The following is a 12500-nucleotide window of genomic DNA, read 5'->3' as shown; positions in this document are numbered from 1 at the left end:
TGATTGAGACTGCACTGATTCTGCTGACAGCTAACGCTGAGGTCTAGGTTGAGCAGTTGTCTAGCTTATGTTTTGAATTCCGGCAGCTTAAAAAAAAACACTTGGACATTTGCACACATTGATATTAAAGACATAGTCTTGGTAACGATATTAGATAAAAAATTTTTTTGTCACACGTCATATTCCAAATCCTACGAAAATAACACAAACGTGTTGAAATGCTTAATACACTCTCAGAGATGATTTAAACATGATGCGCAAAACAGAGCTAAGGGAAATAAAAACCAAAGCACGGATTGCTGTCATACCTCCTCGAATAGATTGCTTACGGGGGGTGGGGGGGGAAACAAAACAATTTAAATGTAGTAATTTGGGTATACTATCCCTTTTAACAGAGCATAACAGAGGACAACAAGTATTACTGTATCAACATATTAGACATGAACTCTGGAAACATGAGAAAATAGATAACTTTAAGTAAAAACATTGAAATTTTAAATGGAAAAGTAAATTAAAACACGTCTGCAAAAGAACATGATTGGAAGCAGGGCCTTACGGGGTATATACGTTTACATGGCCATCCTGGAAATTTGATATTTATATAACAGACTTTAATTCAAATTTTCTATACTATCATTTTCTGGAGTTGCCCCCGACAACCAGAGCCCGTTTTACCCGTTAAACAGCAGACGGGTGGTAGAGGTATCTTCAGTGAACCAGCCATGAACTCGTCATCCATCTTCAGACATCAAATAGTCGCGGACAAGAGCGACCATGGCGATTGGATACACCCATCTGATGGATCCAATCGCTAGCTGGTGTATTTGGGGGCCTCCTCGTAAGGTAAGATGGAATAGAATATATTTGTTTCGAAGGGGGGGTGTGTGTGTGTGTGTGTGTGTGTGTGTGTGTGTGTGTGTGTGTGTGTGTGTGTGTGTGTGTGTGTGTGTGTGTGTGTGTGTGTGTGTGTGTGTGTCTGTGTGTGTGTGTTCCTGAATGCAGGCTGATCTCAGTCAGTTGAAAGGCAGTCATGCTCTGTGTCACACACAGACAGACACATACACCTCTTCATTCATAAATTAATGACCCAAAGTTACACACACACACACGCACGCACGCACGCACACACACACACACACACACACACACACACACACACACACACACACATACACGTGCACAGAAACACACTCACAGACACTCACTCACACACTCACACACTCACACACACACACACAAACACACACACACACACACACACACACACACACACACACACACACACACACACACACACACACACACACACACACACACACACACACACACACACACCTCTAAACAATGTCAACAATCCCAACAAGTCATTCAGATCCAAGATCCAAGATTCCATTACCATGGAAATTCATCTAATTTAACCTTAACCCTACCCCTAACCCTACCACTAACCCTACCCTACCACTAACCCTATCCCTATCCCTAGCCTACCACTAACCCTATCCCTAACCCTAGCCTACCCATACCACTAACCCTATCCCACCACTAACCCTATCCTAACCCTACCACTAACCCTACCCTACCACTAACCCTATCCTAACCCTACCCTACCACTACCCATACCACTAACCCTATCCTAACCCTATCCTAACCCTACCCTAACCCTATCCTAACCCTATCCTAACCCTAACCCTAACCCTAACCCTACCCTAACCCTACCCATAACCTAAACCCTACCCCTACCCCTAACCCTATCCCTACCCTACCCTATCCCTACCCTCCCCCTACCCCTAACCCTAACCCTACCCATTACCCTACCCCTTACATCTAACCCCTACCCTACCCTACCCCTACCCCTACCCCTAACCCTCACCCTACCCATCACCCTACCCATTACCCTACCCTAACCCTAACCCTAGGATACCCCTACCCCTCCCCCTACCCCTACTCTACCCTATCCCTACCATATCCCCACCCTACCCCACTCCTACCCCTAACCCTACCCTAACCCTACCAAATACCCTACCCTAACCATAAACCTAACCCTACCCTAACCCTAAGCTTAACCCTACCCCTACCACAACCCCTATCCCTAACCCTACCCATCACCCTACCCATTACCCTACCCTAACCTTAACCCTAGGCTACCCCTACCCCTACTCTACCCTATATTATCCTATCCTATCCCTACCCTACTATACCCTACCCTACCCCTACCCCTACCCCTATCCCTAACCCTACCCATTACCCTACCCATTACCCTACCCTAACCCTAACCCTAACCCTAGGCTACCCCTACCCCTACCCCTACCCCTACTCTACCCTATCCCTACCCTACCCTACCCCTACCCCTACCCCTAACCCTACCCTAAACTCTACCCTAACCATAAACCTAACCCTACCCTAACCCTAAGCGTAACCCTACCACTACCCCTATCCCTTACAGCTGGCCCCTCAGAAAACAAATGCATATTTTCTTCACTGTGAGACTCTGGCCCTGGTCGAAAACTTCAGAAAGCCATTCTTTCTGTATACCTTCCTTGTGATCAAATATATGAAGTTGGTTGGATTAGTTTACCTCAAGGAAACCATGAAGGGAGTATGCATTTCTATAGTACCCGAACAGGGGCCTCTGCTGGGGGTTGGGCAGGAGAATATAGGGTCCTATCACGTGAACAGATGTGTGTGGACCCCAGGAAGTGTAGCTGCTGCTATCACAACAGCTGCTGGCGATCCTAATAAAATACCCCCCAAAAATACCAAAAAAATAAGAGAGGGGACATTGGAGACAGGCGCCAAGAGACCCAAGAGTGGGGACCTGAGATGAGTAATGGAAAGAGAGTGGAACGGATCGATACGTTATAATATTAACAACGATCCTCCCTCATTGTGCCCAGGGAGACAAATCTATTAAAGATCCGTGCCATCGTCCTGAAGCCATCGATGCATAAAAGAGAGAGTGGGAGAATACAGAAACAAAAAAAAGGCTATTTTCTGAGACACTGCCAAAATGTTGTGTGAAATAACAGATAACACTGTGTCAGTTGATATTCGTGCTTGTCATTGTGTGACGGGAAGTGGAGGAATCGCTTTTTTTTTTGTTGCTCTGTCTGGCTAACGATTAACTCATTCTATTATCACCTCGTGGAATGGGTCGGCCAGCGAAAGGATTCCTACTGTGACATTGATCAAGAATCCATTTACTGAGGAATATTGACAAACATATTATTTTTGTTGGAATGGCAGCCTTTTATAGAGACAACCCTCATTTTGACAACACTTATTGCAAGCGTTTAAAGTCACCTTTATGCTGGAAAACGAACCCCCTTGGAAAATGGGGCCTTTGTTAGTTGAAAATCCAACGTTTTTGTGCAACCCGAGGGACATTTGTCTAAAACCAGCAAAAGTAATAGGAACAGGATTGTGAAGGAAGACAAAAGAAGAGCCCTGTGAAGTGTGGCCATTGTCTCCGAAAGATTAAAAGTCCTGGCTCACATAATCTCCTGACAGAAAGGGGAGGCGAGAACAAAATGCGTCTCTTCTTCTCTGATGGCATGTGCATGCTGCTCTCTCTGCAGCTCTCTTCTCAGGACCAGGATGAGACTGGTCTCTCTGCAGCTCTCTTCTCAGGACCAGGATGAGACTGCTCTCTCTGCAGCTTTCTTCTCAGGACCAGGATGAGACTGCTCTCTCTGCAGCTTTCTTCTCAGGACCAGGATGAGACTGCTCTCTCTGCAGCTTTCTTCTCAGGACCAGGATGAGACTGCTCTCTCTGCAGCTTTCTTCTCAGGACCAGGATGAGACTGCTCTCTCTGCAGCTCTCTTCTCGGGACCAGGATGAGACTGCTATGCCTACAGCTCTCTTCTCGGGACCAGGATGAGACTGCTATGCCTACAGCTCTCTTCTCGGGACCAGGATGAGACTGCTCTGTCTGCAACTCTCTTCTCGGGACCAGGATGAGACTGCTCTCTCTGCAGCTCTCTTCTCAGGACCAGGATGAGACTGCTATGCCTACAGCTCTCGTCTCGGGACCAGGATGAGACTGCTCTGTCTGCAACTCTCTTCTCGGGACCAGGATGAGACTGCTATGCCTACAGCTCTCTTCTCGGGACCTAGATGAGACTGCTCTGTCTGCAACTCTCTTCTCGGGACCAGGATGAGACTGCTATGCCTACAGCTCTCTTCTCGGGACCAGGATGAGACTGCTCTGTCTTCAACTCTCTTCTCGGGACCAGGATGAGACTGCTATGCCTACAGCTCTCTTCTCGGGACCTAGATGAGACTGCTCTGTCTGCAACTCTCTTCTCAGGACCAGGATGATACTGAGGCAGAATAGTAAAGTGCCTGTCTTGATGTGGCACATGTGGAATATTCATTACGAAGAAAGACCATGCACACACGCATGGAAGAAGATTCCCCTTGACAAGGATGAATGAGGGAGATATGGTCAGTTGTGGTTGGCTGAGATGGGGGTGTTGGTCTCTGCAGCCCCCTGGACCAGTAACCCACCCCCACTTCCCCATTTCAACCCCCAATGAAAAACCCAAAGCATTTTCCCATGTACGAACAGTGAAGAAAACATAGGCTAATGTTCACTGTGCGTGATCTTCCAAAAACCCTGGGTCAGCGATTCCTCACCACCCTCGATGACACCGCCCTCCCCCCCACACACACACACGTAGTGATACAAATAGGTCTGGACTTACCCTTTCCACCCTGACACAGTCCCACGGACCCCCTGCAACCTGCCAACTGTACATTCTGATGGTTTCTGATCTTGACCTCACATGTTTTAGTGCCAACAGTGTTGCATGGAGGAATCAGCTTAAGTGAAAGGACCCTCCCCTTCCCCCCCACCACCTCTCGTGGCCCCCACCTGGCCCGCCCAGGCTGTAGAAAGGGATCGGGTTCCCCTCCAGATGTGTGGCCCCCGGGGTCCCAGGCTCTGGGAGTGTGTGCGTAGGGCAGGCTCTGGTGCTGGTGGCCCCGCTCACCCAGGAATGTCACACTCGCTGGCACTTGACGCCACAGGCCTGTCAGGATGACGAATGGCCCCCCCGATGCCTATGTGGTGTGGATCCCTGCCCTCCATAACTCCCTCGCTCCCCTTCTCCAACCCCCCCAATCCTCATGCTCTCTACCCCCACCCTTGGGACCACATGGGGACGTCCTGAGGCTCAACCCCAGCCATCACTCAACCTCCAAGGTCTTTATTAGTTTTTATTTTAAGCGTCAGTAGTTCAGCAACACCACAAGCGTCAGACATCCAGCAGCGTACGTAGATGTGGTACGGCGACCAACCGCGATTGAGCATCCTTCTCCGACGGTCACTGGGCGGATTGGGATTCAGTTCAAAGGACTCAGCTCAGGCAACTCGGTGTCGACGTAAGCACTGGCTATTCACACTCCATTGATACTGCAATTAATAGGACTGTTGTGCTTATCGGATTTCTCCGGCTCAAGTTTAATTTTTAATGACGCCAAAAAGCGGTGGGAGATTACATTTCTTTCCTTAACCTGAATGGAAGGCTAATCCCATTTTTCGGACACTTAAGTGTAACGCCACTTTTATAGCAAAATTTGAGCTAATGTCAACAGTCCAGAGAATCCAGACTTAGGCCAGACAATGGTTACATTGACGTAGCACTATTACACCCAGGAATCTTCAGCACTTGAATCTTTAACAGATCGGTGTCCGGTGTTACGACTAGAGATGGAAGACCGAAGACTTGTCGTTACTTTAAGACGTGCGAAGTCCCACCAAACATCGGATTGGTTTCACACGTCGACGGGTGCTAATTTATGTTAACCGCCCGGAGCCACAGTTAAATTCCAATCAATAAAGCAGTCCAGGGGTTGAGAGGTTGACCTGTCCAGGAAATCAAGTCCCCCCCTCCGTGCTTAACAAATCAGAATCTTGGCACTGTCTCCCATGAATGGTGGAAATGTCTAACCTCTAAAATTTAAGGCCTTTCAAAGCAAGCCACATTATAAGCATGGTCAGAAATCCTGAAATCCAATTTTCTTGCATCTCCACTTTTCCCAGTAGTGTGATGATTGGAGTAAATGGGAGAGAACGTGTGCTATTTGTTATCCATGGGAAGATGTGCCACAGCTTCGGCTCATAATTTTTTCCAGAAACAAAATCATTCCATTCCGGAGAAATAGTATTCCACCCCACTGAAGGACAGACCCTTCCCGAGACAGATGAGACATACCACCTACAGAAAGACAGACCATTCCCCAGACAGATGAGACATGCCACCTACAGAAAGACAGACCATTCCCCAGACAGATGAGACATGCCACCTACAGAAAGACCCTTCCCCAAACAGATGAGACATACCACCTACAGAAAGACAGACCATTCCCCAGACAGATGAGACATACCACCTACAGAAAGACAGACCATTCCCCAGACAGATGAGACATACCACCTACAGAAAGACAGACCCTTCCCCAGACAGATGAGACATACCACCTACAGAAAGACAGACCCTTCCCCAGACAGATGAGACATGCCACCTACAGAAAGACCCTTCCCCAGACAGATGAGACATACCACCTACAGAAAGACAGACCATTCCCCAGACAGATGAGACATACCACCTACAGAAAGACATACCCTTCAACAGCCAGACAGACGAGACATGCCAAAAATCTCTCTTCATTCCCTCCACGCACACACACACACACGTACGCACACACACACACACACGTACATACGCACACACACAAGCAGTCATGCACACACACACACAAACACACACGTGACACACTCTCTCCCTATCTATTTCGTTCTCTCTCCCTCTCTCTTGCTCTCTCTCTCTCTCTCTCTCTCTTTCTCTCTCACACACACACAGCACACACATTTTCCCAGGGTGCATCTGCTGCGCATTAGACACATATATCAACACATGGTCTCTTACCGTCACTGCCGAGGCCCCAGACAGTTTTAGAATATAAAGGACACGGCGGCCAAATAAATGCTGAAAAATGTGTCTGTTTAGGACCCTAACTAGACAGTTACGACTGTTGTCATGGGCTGTTGCTCTCAACAGACTCAGGGGAAATGACACTCCTCTTCACAATGGATGGACACAACACACGTCCTCCAAGTTCCCAAACAAAGCGTTAAACACCGTTTCTGTTGGGGGTTAGGACAGGTGGTCTTAGCACTAGGAATAGCAGTAGGAATAGCAGTAGGAATAGCAGTAGGAATAGCACTAGGAATAGCACTAGGAATAGCACTAGGAATAGAACAAGGAATAACACTAGGAATAGCACTAGGAATAACACTAGGAATAGAACAAGGAATAACACTAGGAATAGCACTAGGAATAGCACTAGGAATAGCACTAGGAATAACACTAGGAATAGCACTAGGAATAGCAGTAGGAATAGCAGTAGGAATAGCAGTAGGAATAGCACTAGGAATAGCACTAGGAATAGCACTAGGAATAGAACAAGGAATAACACTAGGAATAGCACTAGGAATAGCACTAGGAATAGCACTAGGAATAACACTAGGAATAACACTAGGAATAACACTAGGAATAGCACTAGGAATAACACTAGGAATAACACTAGGAATAACACTAGGAATAACACTAGGAATAACACTAGGAATAGCACTAGGAATAACACTAGGAATAACACTAGGAATAACACTAGGAATAGCACTAGGAATAACACTAGGAATAGCACTAGGAATAACACTAGGAATAGCACTCAGACATGAAACACTGGCAGGGCACACATGCACCACACACACACACACACACACACACACACACACACACACACACACACACACACACACACACACACACACACACACGTACCACACACGTACCACACACGTACCACACACATACAGTACACACACACACACACCACACACTCAAACACAGACAGGTCTGTGTTTCCGACTGCATTTCTACACGCCAAGTAAACATGACCACATGTGCCAAGGCAGATATTATTACACACCTGTCTCACCCTAACCCAAAACAACTCTATCTAACTCTATGTAACCCTGTCTAACCCTAAATAACTCTATCTAACTCTATGTAACCCTATCTAACCCTAAACAACTCTATCTAACTCTATATAACCCTATCTAACCTAAATAACTCTATCTAACTCTATCTAACTCTATGTAACCCTATCTAACCCTAACCCAAAACAACTCTATCTAACTCTATGTAACCCTATCTAACCCTAACCCAAAACAACTCTATCTAACTCTATGTAACCCTATCTAACCCTAACCCAAAACAACTCTATCTAACTCTATGTAACCCTATCTAACCCTAACCCAAAATAACCCTATCTAACCCTAACCCAAAACAACTCTATCTAACTCTATGTAACCCTATCTAACCCTAACCCAAAACAACTCTATCTAACTCTATGTAACCCTATCTAACCCTAACCCAAAACAACTCTATCTAACTCTATGTAACCCTATCTAACCCTAACCCAAAATAACCCTATCTAACCCTAACCCAAAACAACTCTATCTAACTCTATGTAACCCTATCTAACCCTAACCCAAAACAACTCTATCTAACTCTATGTAACCCTATCTAACCCTAACCCAAAACAACTCTATCTAACTCTATGTAACCCTATCTAACCCTAACCCAAAATAACTCTATCTAACTCTATGTAACCCTATCTAACCCTAACCCAAAATAACTCTATCTAACTCTATGTAACCCAAACCCAAAATAACTCTATCTAAATCTATGTAACCCTATCTTACCCTAACCCCAAATAATTATATCTAACTCTATGTAACACTATCCCAAAATAATTATATTTAACCCTATGTAACCCTAACACGTGCAGGTGTTTGCACACATGCATATACACACACACTCTCATTCAAATAAACACAAACATACATGGGCATTGCTGTTATGATTTCAGTTGTCCTAGATGTCCTTTGTTTTAAATTTATTTATTATTTATTTTGCATTGTTGTTTGCTGTTTTCTTCTGTCTTTTCCTTTTTTCTCTTTAGTTCATTCTCTTGGTTGTTGGTGCATTGGGGAGTTCTGTGGGGGGGATCTTGGAGGGTTTTTTGGCCTGGTGGTAGATCGGTCAACATGCCCTTGAGCAGGGCATTGACCCTGGATGCTTCTGTGTGTCACTCTGAATGGGAATCTGTTGGATAACTGGTATGATGTAGTTATTGAGCGGCTTCACTGTAGGTATATTATATGTTTTGAATATTCAATAAACAAATAAAAACATAAAATGAATAAATAAAAACCTAAGTCTATGTATCCTATCTAACCGTAACTCTATCTTGTTTCCCTTGAGAGTAGAAGAAGAAGTACAAATCCGACAACCTCTTCACTAAAGAACAGCAGGCCCGAGTATCGGTGTTTCAACCGTAGCACAACACCCAACTAATAAGCACCCATCTGTTTATATTGAGAGCCCACTGGGCCCAAACTACGCCGGCCAGGGGGTCAGTCCTGAGGGCAAGGAGTGGGCCGGTCTGGACGGCGAAGGTGGAATTCTCGGATGATGGGATCTAGAATGTCGTCCACCGGAACCCAACACCTCTCCTCTGGACCGTACCACTTCCATCCCACCAGGTACTGGAGCCGACCCGCACAATGTCGGGATTCCAGGAGGATTCTGACGGCATAGGCGGGACTTCCCTTGATATCCAGGGGATGCAGAGGGGTGTCGTGGTGGACGGCTTCAGCCAGGGGACCAGGAACCACCGGCCTGAGGAGGGAAACATGAAAGAAGGTGAGATCCGGTAATTAGTGGGGAGCTGTAGGTTAGCTCATTGACCCTCCGGAGGACCTTGAACGGCCCCACAAACCGGGACCTCAACTTCTTACAGGACAGGCGGAGTGGGAGGTTCTTGTTTGAGAGCCAGATGCAATCACCAGTATTGAACACGGGAGTCTCACTGCGGTGGCGATCCGCCTGCTCCTTCTGACGGCGGACGGTGCACTGGAGCCTCACGTGGGCGTTGTTCCAAACCTCTTCTTCACTCCTGAACCAATCATCCACTGCAGGGGCTTCGGTCTGGCTTGGGGTCCACGGCGCCAGGGCTGGCTGATAACACAGAGCACACTGGAAGGGAGTCAGCCCGGTGGAGGAGTGACACAATTAATTCTTAGCATACTCTGCCCAGGGAAGGAATTGGGCCCACTCCCCCTACCGGTCCTGGCAGAGACTCCCCAGCTCCTGGTTCATCCTCTCCACCTGCCTGTTAGACTGAGGCCAGTACCCCAGAAGTGAGGTTGACCGTGTACCCCCAGTTTCTCCATGAAGGCTTTCCATACTCGTGACGTGAATTTGGGACTACGGTCGGAGACGATGTAATCCAGAAGGCCATAGTGCCGGAAGTCCTGCTGGAACAGTGCCTCAGTGACCTGGAGAAAGGCAGGGAGACCAAAGAGAGGGATAAAACGACATGATTTAGAGGATCTGTCCACAACCGCCGTTATGGTGTTGAAACCATCAAAGGAGGGAAGATCAGTGACAAAATCAATGGAAAGATGAGACCAGGGACGCTGAGGCACAGGAAAGGGAAGGAGATTCCCTGATGAAGCATGCACACACGGAACAGCAATAGATGTGGCGAGTGACGTCCTTTGCCAAACTTGGCTACCAGTACTTTTTGGTACCGGTGATACCTGGATGTCCAGCGACGACAGCTTTGTGCGCTCAGGTCCGGAGCCGGTTCCCTCTTCAGGGCCTGGCGAATATCCACATCTACGTCCCAGACCATGGGTGCTATGACTCGAGAGGGTGAAATTATGGGTGCACTCAGGGCAGTAACCTCTCCCGAATCGCATAGAGACGTGACAGGGCATTGGCTTAGTGTTCTTTGAACCTGGGCGATATGTCAGAGTGAAGTCAAATCGAGTAAAAAAAAAAGTGCCCACCTTGATTGACGTGGGTTTAGCCACCTTGCTGTCCATATGTACTCCAGGTTCCGATGGTCAGTGAGGATGATGAATGGGTCCTTGGCGCCCTACAGCCAGCGTCTCCTCTCCTCTAGTGCAAACTTCACCGCCAGGAGCTCCCGATTGCCGACGTCATAGTTCCTCTCTGTGGGAGACAGTTTCTTTGAGTAATATGCACATGGATACAATTTCTGTGCATAACCTTGTCGTTGGGATAGGACAGCCCCCACGCCCACTTCTGAAGCATTCACATCCAGCACAATGGCAGCGTAGGGTCTGGGTTTTTGAACAATGGGGTAGAGGTGAAACATCCTTTCAGTAGGCGGAAGGCTTTGTCAGCTGCAGGACTCCACCCCAACTTACGGGAGGAGAGAGGTGAGAGGAGAGGTGATAAAGCTAAAGTTCTTGATGAAACAGCGGTAGAAGTTGGCAAACCCCAAAAACCGTTGTAACCCTTTTATAGTGGTTGGGACTGGCCATGACCTGACAGCATCTACCTTCTTACCATCCATCATCACTCCTTGCGGGCTGATCTGATATCCCAGAAAGGAGACAGCCCCCTGGTGGAATTGGCACTTCTCCGACCTTGACATACAGGTGGTTGGCCAGGAGGCGCTCCAGGACTACTCGGACGTGAGCGATGTGATTATCCAAGGTAGCTGAGTAGACCAGGATGTCGTCGATATACATAACCACCTGGTGTCTGAGCATGTCACGGAAATCCTTGTTCCGCCTGACTGACCTGCCCAAAGTAAACTGAAGAGAAATGAAAATTAATGAAGAGGACGCGCACCTGCTAGTATCGCTTTCCTATTGAACATACTTCTTTCCGTTTGAAATATTATAGTTTAACCTCTCTTGGGTAGGGGGCAGTATTTTGAATTTTGGATGAATGAGGTGCCCAATGTAAACGGCATGTTACTCAGGCCCAGAAGCTAGGATATGCATATGCATATGTATTGGATAGAAAACACTCAAAAGTTTCCAAAAGTGTTAAAATAATGTCTGTGAGTATAAGAGAACTGATATGGCAGGCAAAAACCTGAGGAAAATCCATCCAGGAAGTGGGATATTTTTGATGTGGGTACTTTTCTATTGAATGCTTATACAGTATCTGTTGGGTTAAGGCCCAGATTGAAGTTCCTATGGCTTCCACTAGATGCCAACAGTCTTTAGACATTGTTTCAGGCTTGTATTCTGAAAAACAAGGAAGAATGAGACCATTGTGGCAGAATGAACCAGAGCTGTTTTGCGCGCGTGACCGCCGTTCCTTGTTTTTCCTTTCTATTGAAGACGCTATTGTCCGGTTGAAGTATTATCAATTATTTAGACAATAGACAACCTGAGGATTAATTATAAACATCGCTTGACTTGTTTCGACGAACTTTACAGGTACTATTAGGATGTATTCGTCTGCATGTTGTGACCGCCTTTGAGCCAGTGGATTACTGAACAAAATGCGCCAACAAAACTGAGTTTTTGGGACATAAAGAGGTACTTTATCGAACAAAACAAACATTTATTGTGTAACAGGGACTCTTGAGAGTGCAAACATAT

This window comes from Salmo trutta, chromosome 17, assembly GCF_901001165.1.
Source record: "Salmo trutta chromosome 17, fSalTru1.1, whole genome shotgun sequence".
Lineage (NCBI taxonomy): Eukaryota > Metazoa > Chordata > Actinopteri > Salmoniformes > Salmonidae > Salmo > Salmo trutta.
Note: the sequence above shows the minus strand (reverse complement) of the source record.